Raw genomic sequence first — 11,954 nt, 5'->3', positions numbered from 1 at the left:
ACCCAGTTACCAGGGTTCCTTTCTTTAAAAGAAAATGACGATAGTTTCTTAAAAAAACGTTTTGCTAAAGATATTAGTGGGGGGGGGGGGGTCCATTCCCCCCGTCCCTCCGGGATTCACGGCCCTGCACCTTGAGTGCATGTTCGAGTGCTTAGAGACTAAATCATAGATTCAAAAGTGCTCTCAAATAATTTCATGCTCAATAAACGTCGTCAACGATTTTGCAACATACCATATGAAATTGAAAAAGAAAAATTAGCAGTTCAGCACAGGGGTGGATTCAGAAAAAAATTTGACCGTTGCAGATTTGCAAACGAAAAAGGTGCAAAAATTTAATAACATTAACAACTAAAAACAGAGATGTCTTTTCTGAACAGCAGCATAAGCAAGTATTAAAGCAATATGATATATGATGGGTTTTCTACGTCATGGATGCAGGGTGACATTGGCCTGAATTGAAAAACAGTGAACAGTTGTTGAACACCTTGCAAAAGACATTAAGACAAATGCATGTTTTCTGTTGTGTGGGCTATCTACTTTCGTCATAAGAATTTGAATTTGCATCAAAAGAGCTATCTTTCCTGAACTTTAGCATTAGCAACATGGATCCAAAATAGCCTGGAATGAAAAACAGCGAACAGTTGTTGAACACCTTGCAAAAGACATTAAGACAAACGCATGTTTTCTGTTCTGTGGGCTGCTACATTTGTCATAAGAATTTGAATATGCTTCAAAAAGCTATCTTTCCTGAACAATAGCATTAGCAACATGGATCCAAATAGCCTGGAATGAAAAAACGTTTAACAGTTGTTGAACACCTTGCAAAAGAGATTAAGACAAATGCATGTTTTCTGTTCTGTGGGCTGCTACATTTGTCATAAGAATTTGAATATGAATCAAAAAGCTATCTTTCCTGAACAATAGCCTTAGCAACATAGAGTTGCAACTGTGATATCCGGAACTGTCTGGATCCGCCCCTGTAGCAATGAATGAAAAATGACTGCTATCAGGCGTGGTTTTCGGTCAGATCAAATGACTGCTATCAGTGGCATTTGGGCAACAAAAACAGCAATGGTTATTTCAGTGACCCCGGCATCATAACGAGGCCTTCATTTTTTCACCATTGCAGGGTACTTTAAAAGGTTGTTCTTCTCTAGCGTGTGTTTGCAGATTTTCCAACGTATTCACGAAAAGATTGGAAAAGTGTAAAAGGGAAATTCTAAATATTGAATTTTTCAATAACATATCCGGATAAAAGTGGGCAAGGATGTTATAGACATGGAATTTTGTAGAAAAAACTAGCAAACTGCCTAACCTCAAATTTTATTTTACATTCTTACTAAATCGACCATGGAAATTCCAAATCCAAGATGGGCCAAAAAAAGTTATTACAGGAAGTTACTGTTTTTAATGACGTCATCAAAAAAATGATAAAAAATCTTTACAAATCAGCCAAGGACTCGACCTCAACTTTTCTTGCATTTTTGCACTAAATTAACTACGCAGATTTCAAATCTGAGATGAAATGAAAAATATCTTGAGTGGAAGTCAATTTTTTTGATGACGTCAATAACTGGGAGAAAATTCACCTTGAACCTTTTTAATTGTTTTCTCGCAACTATCATTGTCAAATATGTTCCATATTCCAATTGCACACATTCAGTGCTTTTGAAAGATATATTGAATTACTATTATACTTACTTTTAAACGTTCTTTCAAGACGTCATCATCATTTTATGACGTCATCTTCCTTTAAAGGTAATTGAATAACACGTGAAGGTATGCCTAAAAATCTTTAGCTAGTTAAAAATCCCAAGGAAATTGTACTCATCATCGTCTGCTTCAAGCTGATCACCGTTATTTCCCACGCCCTGGTCCTCATTGGTTACGGAATTTTCTTCGATTTCATCACTAGAGCGCTGCAGATCTTACAGTTTTTTTAGCGGAGGGTGTGCCGGGCCCTGTAAAGATGACAATAATTTGTGCGAAAAAATTTTTGGGAATTAGTTGGTTGACTTGACTCTAGTATTTTCTGCAGATATTCACAGCTTTTTTAACGTTGACGATCGAATATTTTTCTCATCAAGCCGTTAAGGAACGTTTTTCTCTGTATATCTTCTTAGTGCCATTTTTTATTTATTTATCAAATGTATGTTCAAAATTAGAATATATAAAGAATTTTTGTTCTTTTAAACCACACTAAAACCACCTGTAGGCCAGATAATTCTTTCCATCGTATGTCTAATCAAACCTTAAAGGCAATTTCTCTTACCTCTTACTTTTGGTAATGTAACCTATAGTAAATGCTTGTGTCGACCAGTATGGATCTGGTTGTAGAGCTTCTGATTACCTGTTTTTCATTGCCTTGCGATTTCTTACTCTTATCTGCACAAGTGTTTCGTCACATTTCCCTTTGTATGATTATTTTTGCACAAATTTGATCGCTTTCGCGAGAATGTCTTTACAGATTTCCTGTCTCATCGTAACTTCCTCGAGCAATTTTTCCTTTCCACGACACTCCTATTGCTTTTTAAAATGTTAGCTTTCCTTACAACAAACGTTACCGGTGTTGTTTCGCAGCCAATAACTGCATGAACAGCCGGTAGAGTTTTGGAACTATCGAAACCCAGGTAATATACGACGTTCCAAAATTAACGTATTTCTCGTTGTCAGTCTTTAAGGAATATTTCCTTGAAGGCATTTCACACAGTAAGCAGGGAACTACATTAGTATCCTTTCGACAACTAATAAATTTTTATCGATGAGGCAAGTATGGAATACCAAGTAGATGCCAGCCTCTTCATAGCTGCTATTAAGCAAGTATGTCGTGAAAATCTTTGATTATCTTGAAGGTTTTCTTGTAAATCTGGTAAAGCCTTTGGATTATCTTGATGGAAACCGTCAAATTGTTTATGAGAAGTCAGTAGAAGGTCTACCATATAATAACTAAAGTACTTGAATCTGTTTTTCTAGTGTAGAGAGGCCTAGAGGAAACTTGCATTGTGGTTGATAAATATTTAAGATCCTTTGGAAATATCAAACATTGATAATTTGACGACTTTTTCTTCATTAGGGCTTTTCCATCCAACATTTTAAAAACAAAATCGTCTTTACATAAATATACGAAATAAAACAAAAGTAATTTTCCAACATATGGCATTGGCGTCTTTTTTATGCTTTATCTATTCCCTACTCCAATATTACTCTTTTTTACTACTACGTTGAGTTTATTATGGTGCTTTAATGTTGAGGTTACGGTAAACGTTTTCTGGATGAAAACTGCATGAAAAGATGATTTTCGATTTTTTCACATTCAAGTAACCATACTTTCAAGGCACACATGGATACCAAATTTGAAACAAACAGAAATTTGAAATTGGAAAAAACCCCATGCAAACGAAGGTTTACATAATTTCTTTATCAAAACTTTTAGTTAAGGTCTGAAAATCTCTTGACCTGTTAAGCCGATTATCGTTGCTTTGCGGTTGTGGTCGCATGTCGCATTTACAATATCGCATGGCCCATCCATGTACCCCGGCTGTGTTTATCTAAACAGGCTTATTCATCTTAAAGCTTCAAGTGACTTGACCCAGATTACACTGTGGTTTACTAGTGTACCTTGCAAGCGCGATCAGTAAAATCCCGTTTTCTACGGACTTACAATTCCTCTACATACAGGTACGAAAAGGCTATTTTGTACACAAGGAACCAATCGAATGGCTCAAAAATTTGCACATGGCCAGGACGGATGTTGGGTAAGCAAAGTATGTCTCAAAATTTTTGTATTTGCTCTGGCCAAGAGATCTTGTTTCATTTTTGTAATTGTTCACTTAAACCTGTTTGACAATAGCATTCCTGTGGTCATTTATTACGAATCTGGGGATGAAAAGTACTGCCTAGGCCAACTAGCGACATTGGAAACCAAGTGGTAGAAAAGTGAAATTTATCTAGTAGAAATTGACTGACAACCGCATATTATATTGCACATTCTCTCGAATTATTGTCATTTTGACACATCTCAATTTTCTGCGAGTCTTTTTTAATTTTTGTGCGACTCACTTGAATTTTGTGTGAGTGGTTTTTCTTTCCACGTGAATCGGTTTGTTTCAATGTGAATCTGATTGTATGCGAATCCATTTAATTTAAGTTCGTGGCAGTTGTGGACAGGGCCGTCGAGAGACGGGTCCGGCCCCAGGGCTGGGACTGTCATGGGGCCCCACAGTCGAAGGCTGCAAAAACCTTTTTTGGGTTACGCCCTTAGCAATGCAGTTAGATAGACTGTAAAAGGCATGACTTTTGAAATCAAGGCCCCTGAAACACTTGAATTTGTATTTTAAGGTCTTTAACAGAACATGCAATTAGTGACTATATAAAACAAATCATTAAAACAAATCAGTTTAAAACAACCTGCATGGCAAACAATAGAGTGCAGCCTTTGTAGGACTGAAAACAAGCCAGCTTCGTCTTACTACTTCCCCATTTTGCTGCTTCACATTTAGGACCGTTGTTGGAAATTTGTGGCCGTCGCAATCTTTGGGAAACTCTGGAGGATGAGGCAAATGACCAGTTCTAACAACCTTTTTCTAACTCCTTTATCGTTGGAAATCCGGTCAATGTGCCGACATCAAAACTAGATGATCCACTATGAACAGTATCTTGATTTAATGATGAATCAGTAGTGCTTTCTCTACTATCTGTGGTGCCATGGTCTACCGAAGCAGCCAAGCCGTTTGTGTCTTCTTCTTCTTCAGCAGTGCTTTGAACAGAGCTTTCACCAGGTTTATTGAAAGTTGAATCACCTTCCTTGTCTCTTTTGTAAGCACCAACCTCAAACAATGTGCGAGAGGCTTTCTTTGCTTCTTTTTCTCACATCTTTTTTCCTGCCTTTTCTGAGCACCAGACTTGTGCCTGTAAGATGACATCGCAGGGGGTGGTTGGATCGTGATCCCGCTTAGTGGATTTTATAAAGACTTTTATAGCGTTTGGATTTGTCTTGGTTCTTCGCATGTGCTTTTTCTCTGGTGTACGCCGTGAATGGAAGATTTAGGTTTACGTTTATAGGAAGTCCACACAAGGAATAACTATAACATTTGACCTAAAAGTAGATATATGTAAGTGCAATCGAATTTTTCGGCTTCCGGAGAAGTATATTATGATCGTATCGTCAATGTTCTAATTATAAACCTTAACAAGAAAAGGCCCTCATCATAGACCAGCTTGTTGATTCCGTGTTGAAAGATTAAATTTCGAATATCAATCGGGTCATGGGCCCGCCCTGCCAATGCAGCTAATTGAAAACTCATAGCCAAAAATACATACCTTATTTTCTACGGGCCCCCTGGTAACTACCCTGGTTACCCCCCCCCCCCCTCTCGACGGTCCTGGTTGTGGGCCACCGTAAACAACCCAGTAACAACCAAGTAACAAGCGGAACAACCCAGTATCAAGCAAAACAACCCAGTGAAAACCCAGTAACAAATGGAACAACCAAGTAACAAGCGGAACAACCAGGTAACAAGCGGAACAACCTAATATCAAGCGAAACAACCGTCAATCACGTTTGTTATATAAATTTCTTTTTTGGTAGATCGCAGCCACTTTCCCCCCTTGTGTGTGATGGACAAGTGTATCGAAAAACACCTACAAGGTAAGACAAGAGCTGGTAGGTTGGTACACCAAAAGCCCAAATTGATTTTCGTTAGATAAGGTCTTTAAAGGGGGGGGATCGATAATTCTTAACAATAGAAGGGTGTAATATTCAGAGTATAAAGAGTATATTCAAGGACCGAGATGCCGGGAGGGCCTCGGTCCCCCTCCTCCTCCAAAATGAAGACTTAAGTATTATAAGTAAAATATTTTTATTTTGTAAAATATAGTTGTTTTTCCACTTAGGCTCCCCCCTCCCCCCAATGTAACGGTTTGGATTTTATATTTATTCAATTTAGTAAAGTTCCCGTTGCGTGTTAAAGTCACATGTTCTGTTAAGTCCCAGGGTTAAGTCCTGTTGTGTTGTGTGAACGCCTTTTTATGGCAATGTGTTTGTCTTTCAACATGTAGTGTGTAGCCTGCGTGCAGACTTTACTATCCGTTGCGAAGGAGAGCCAATACGGAACTTGGGCTAGTAGTGTGACGCTCGTATTGTCCTGTTAATTAGCTTCTGTTTATGTCATTAATATGTGTTGATCACAATATAATATTGTCTTTCTGTTGAATCATTAGAATTAAGATCAAAGAAGGAGTATCTTTTGTGCGTTACTTGTTCGAGGCCGAGGCCCTTTGGCCTAGCCCATCGCTCCATCAACGAGCTACACTCTTTTTTTTATAAGAACAATTTTATAAGAACACGAGCCTCAAAACTGGTCAAAAGTTAAGAACAAATTAATAACAAGCTGAGGCTGAGCTTCTGCAAAATGCAATTTTGAACAACATTTTTCTCAAAATGGAGGCTTTTCAGCGATGTGTGGGTACTTTTTCGGTGAATATTCAAATTTGTCAGCAAATTAAAGCTGTCTCACTCACTTTGTTGGCAAATGAGGCCTGAACACCTCCTTAGAGTGAAATAGCTAGCGATAGCACTGCTCAAACCCTCTTAATTTAAGAACAAATTCAGGGATGGCGCTAGAGACAAACATTCAAGGTGCCGACGTTTATAGTCAACGAAACTGCCGACAAAAAATTCATCAAACTGCCGACAGTAAAAAAGAAAATGAGATACATAGTAAGCATTTGGGCGACGTGCCCCGCATAGAAACAAAACTCAATATTCAGTCTCAGAATCATTTTTGAGAATATTTTAAGCACATAACTCAGTCTCAGCTTTGCATTATTGTATATCATACATTTTTCAAAAAACGCAAAATGTTCTCCAGATGGAGTGTTTCATTGACAATAATGCTGTCTCCCTCTAATAGAAAAAGGAATCCTTTAGCAACAGAATTCATTATCAAATAATTCTGCTTTAGGGGTATATTCCTGAACCGGTTTTGAACGTTTTCCAGATAAAGGATCTCTGCTCGTTTTAAATTTATTACAAGGAGAGGCCACCGAGAAGATTCGAGGCCCTAGAGCAAGAGTAAAGGAAGAAGCCCTTGCGTGCGAAGCGAGCAGAAAATTTTTGCGACCACGCCCTTTAGATTTGCATAAATAGATTGCAAATCATTTTAAGGCGCACTTATGCTACGTTTAATTAATTCCATTCTTAAAATTAAATTCATTACTTTATGAGGCTTCCCCCTTTCGGCGGTCCTGATTCCGATCATCAATCGAGAGTCATTCTTCTCTTCATCTTCATGTAGTTTTTTACAATGCGTAGAGAACTGAACGATCGTTTTCAGATGTGATGCGAGGGAGCGCTTACTGAAGTACCCTGAGTACCAGGCCATATAATCAGGTAGTGAAAATAGAAGAATATGGTTCATTTAACACCTCATTGAGCTTGACAAAGAAAGCCCTAATGGGGTCTGGGAATGATCAATTATAAAAAATATTTACGCATAAATTTATAACGGCCTGTAGCAAGCTTTCCTTATCTTTGTTTGGAAGGAGGGTCTACGGCGTAGGCTATCAAGCGACATGATATCGTGCCGGTACGCTGTAAAGATGCCGACAATTAGTCAAAAAGAAAATTCAGAAACCAGCCACGGAAATTTTCTTGTTTTCTTCTCTAAACTTCTGTAAACTGGATGAAGTCGGAGGAAACCCGAGGAGTGCACCAAAAAGACGTCCCATGCTCTTAGAATGGTCGGGCAACCTCAACAGTCATGTGCTCGCGTTTATGGTTGGCCTATTTCTATCCACAATTGGGTATGTATAGATCCTAGCTTAGTGTTTTGATCTATGTTCTGACGTTTTGATCTATGTTCTGATTTATAGGAAATGTGGCAGACGAAAAACTTGCGTATAACTCAAAATGTTTGCTCTTTTCAAATTCATTTTGAACCCCTTAGAATGTTATTCAAGCAAAACTTATTGCTGTAGCCTTTTTTCTGTCAAGATCTTATAATGATGTATTCTTTAAGATATCCCTGATGCATTCGCTACACCCTTTGTAAAAGCAATACAATATAAACAGAATACGTTTATCAAATGAATTGTGCTTATCTCATTTTCTATTGCTTTTACTTCTAAGGAATCTATTGACCCCTAGAGTTCTCCTTGTATGAAATTTGGACATGTATTTCTGATTCAAATCGACCAAATTTTTTCCGAAGTCGTCGTCTATGTCCGAATGCCTGGAATCAATTGGTCAAAAATTTCTGGAATTTAGTGTGAGGGGGGATCTCAAAGTAGTGTACACCACCAGCTGTACACCAACATCCAGGGCCCTAGAGCGTGCGCCTCCACCCTGTACTTAAAAACTCAGAAACTTACTTCACCTGTTCCGCACTTATTTTTCGAAACTTGCACCTGTAAAAACTTGCTCTCTTATCTCTACTGGGCAGTGAAATTAATAATTCACTGGTATGAGATTGAAGAAAGTCCAGTTAATGTAGTAATAGTGTCATTTGGGAAACAACTCAACTGCACAACGGTTCAAGCCATTTCTGTTCCGTCTTCAAGCTGATACCATGAACTGGACAGTGGGAAACAGCCCTGACGCGCATTTGCCTGTTCTCTGCAAAGGAAATGAGCAATTGGAGCACAAAGAGAGTGTCATTTCAGCATACCTGGTAATTATCGTGTCAGTTTCTATATCCATCGCTGCAGTTATCCTGAATCTCCTTATTTGCTATGTCATGGCTACAAACAGCCATCTACGCACACCTTCGGGAATACTCATATTATTTATGGCCATCACTGACTTTCTCATCGGCATTGTCACCGTACCTTTATCCATAGCCAGACAGTCGTTTTTCATTATGGAAACTCCACCTCCCTGTCTTCTAAGTAGTATTTTTTTGCAGTCAGCCGTTGTACTAAATACTGTAACATTGTTTCTGCTGGCACTTCTAAGCGTTGATAGATACTTGCATGCTATATACAGTAGAAAAACGAGCGGCTGGAAACTGACCAGAAAATACATCATTTTGTTTGCCTTGATGTGGCTCTTTGCCATTGGATTTATGATCCCATTTCATGTAGATGGATCATATGAGAAAATAGCTTCTGCACTTGGTTTGTTCTTTGCTACCTCATCCGTTTCTTGTATTGTGTTCACGCACGCAAAAGTTGGTCTTTTTCTGCTGAAGAGCAGAAGAGTCATCACAGGAAGCTCCGTCCAACCTTCGGCAGATTTCAGAAGGCGATGGGTACGCAAGTCAGTTGTTACACTGATCATAATAATTGTTGTCTTTGTCATTTGCTGCATACCAAGACTTATTTACACTATCTTGAGTTATCGACATGGGCCTTTGCGATACCTAGAACTGCATACGTGGTCGGCGACAGCGATTTTCTTCAACAGTGTTGCAAACCCTATTATCTATCTTAGCAGGAGCAGCAACGTTCAACGGATACTAAAACGATGCATTGACAATCTAAGACAAGAGCAATGAAAGTAGCAATCATCGACTCTGACTTATTTCAAGCAAAACAGAAACTTTTTTGGAAATACAGGTTCAATGCGGTATTTGATGCGCAATAATGCCTTTTGAGGAACAAAAATTAAACAAGGGATTGCAAAATTGTATCTATATTTCATTAAAACCTTATAGGTAATACAAATTCAACGAGATATTGTAAACTTGTATCGAAAATAACGTGGCAAGGTAAAACAAATTCAAGGAGGGACTGCAAAATGTATCTAAGTTACTTATTAAATATCGAAAATTATATAGTATCTTAATTCAAAGATTCAACGGGGGATTATTAATTTGTATCTAAAATACTGTAGTATCATAAATGTAATACAGACTCAACGAAGGATAGGGAAATTGTATTTCATGGGCAGAAACACGTGTTACTTTTTCGTTTCTCATTGTAGCTTGGCTTATATATCAATAATCTTTAATATTAATCTTATAATCTAACAATAATCTTATATATTAAAGGTCTAGAGATGAACGCACTTGAACGCACTTAGTCGTAGATCGTCGGCGATGATCCCCGATGCAGTTTCTCGATGACAGTCTATGAAAGTCTGCGATGGCTTATGAAATATGAAAACCGGGCCATCGGGAACCATTGGCAAGTATTCCCGATCATCGATAAATTTAAAACTAGAAATAGCTCTTGCTAGTACTGCCCGCAAACAATTAATTCCTTGATAATGATTGTTTTGAAAATTTAGGTCAGGATATTCGAAGAAGACACCATCTTGGGTTTTCACAATTTTATAAAAACAGCTGCTCTAGTTGATGCTAAACTATTCTTTTTATCAAGAATTTTTGGTGTTCAGTTTGCCTTTGATTTAAGTCCAACGCCCTTTTGAAAATCATGAAGATTTTCTAGGGTTTGACAATTATTTTGCGTTTTCGTGAAGCAAAGACGTATGAAAATGGACACGTGATAGAACGGGTACAGCTAAAATCGATTACGATAAAGGATTCGTACAGCGATGTACAGGCTATAATCACGACAATCATAACTTTTGCTCGTACGGTGTCGAGTTTTTGGGAGAAAGGTGTGGTATTCGACTGGTTTTGATTCCCAAAACTTCGAATCAAAACTTCCATCCATTGCGGAGAACCGAGCTGTGATGCAGCACCGTTTTCGTGCCAAAAAAACCGAAGGCCTTTAACAGAGTCTTGGCAGAGCAACTCTCCGAAGATAATTCCCTTCCGCACAAAGAGGTGGCGGTTAACGACCTCCTCGACAAAGCCGATTGATTGACAATGAAATTGATTGACAGTTGTCATGGCAGCAGAAAAGTGACAAAATCTGCTGACAAAGTGCTGACAACATGAACTGAAGTTTCCATATGCTACTTATACGCGGGGCAGACTATAAGCCCTTCACTAGCGCGCTATCGCGCGCGAGTTGCGGGCAATAATTTGTCTTTCCCATGAACATTAGCAACAAGAACAATAGATCGAGACGTCATACCTTTTTTAGAGCGAGAGGCCATTTTTATTAAAGCCAGGGTAACTTCTTTGCGAAAACTTCACAATTTCTTTATTTGGTCTGAACACTGATCTAATGTACTAATTCGAACATTAAGAAACACATAGAACACAGCTTTAGTGCTGTTCTTTGTCAAAACTTTTTAAGCGAATGGGGGGATAAAACAGGAAGGTTTTTAAAGGAGAACTGACAAGCAAAAATATCTTTGGCTTATTCTATGCTAAACTTGACGCTGACTTCAAATCTGGAAAAGTTCTCTTCTTAGATTCGCCGTTTTTCTGATATTTGCACTTTTATCTTTCAATTACATCACAGCCAGGACTCCTGGCGATAATCTTGTTTCCCCGAAGGGATTTTGACAAAAAATTGTCAGGCATTTCATTTATAAGTTTAAAGAAGCTAAAAAATCCTAGCTACATGTCTGCTAGGAAGCTAATATCCACATAAAATTTATTTTTATGCCATGATATCTTCGAACCAGCATGCTTTAAAACATTGAAAGAACCTTTAAGCTTATGAAAAAAGGGGTCGACTTTTTGTTTGAAAACTGATACCGTTCTTCAAAGTTTTTATTTTGGTAACTACAAATAAAATCGCAACAGCGGGGGAGGGGGGTTGAAACAATAGCCAAAAGACTAACGAAATCTAATCGAGACGGCGGTAAAAGCGATCCTACAACCTGCTTTGGGTGCATAAATATGAATTCAAGAAAATACGTTGGTTGATGGAAGCTGAAAGTGGGACTAAAAAATAATTTCACTGAACTTGATTATTGTATTTTAACAGAGGTTGAGATACTAGGGAATAACCTAGTCTTGCAAAAAGACCATCCCCCACCCAAGTCAAAATTGTTAGCAAACGAAGATAATGCGCCAATTAAAATTCCTATGACAGCTAAACAGCATTTTCTTCGACTAATAAATAAAATTCTTTGACTAGTGAATCCAGATTTT

This window comes from Rhopilema esculentum, chromosome 8, assembly GCF_057945365.1.
Source record: "Rhopilema esculentum isolate cy_ngs chromosome 8, ASM5794536v1, whole genome shotgun sequence".
In the NCBI taxonomy this organism is placed as follows: Eukaryota; Metazoa; Cnidaria; class Scyphozoa; order Rhizostomeae; family Rhizostomatidae; genus Rhopilema; species Rhopilema esculentum.
This window is presented reverse-complemented; position numbering follows the sequence as displayed.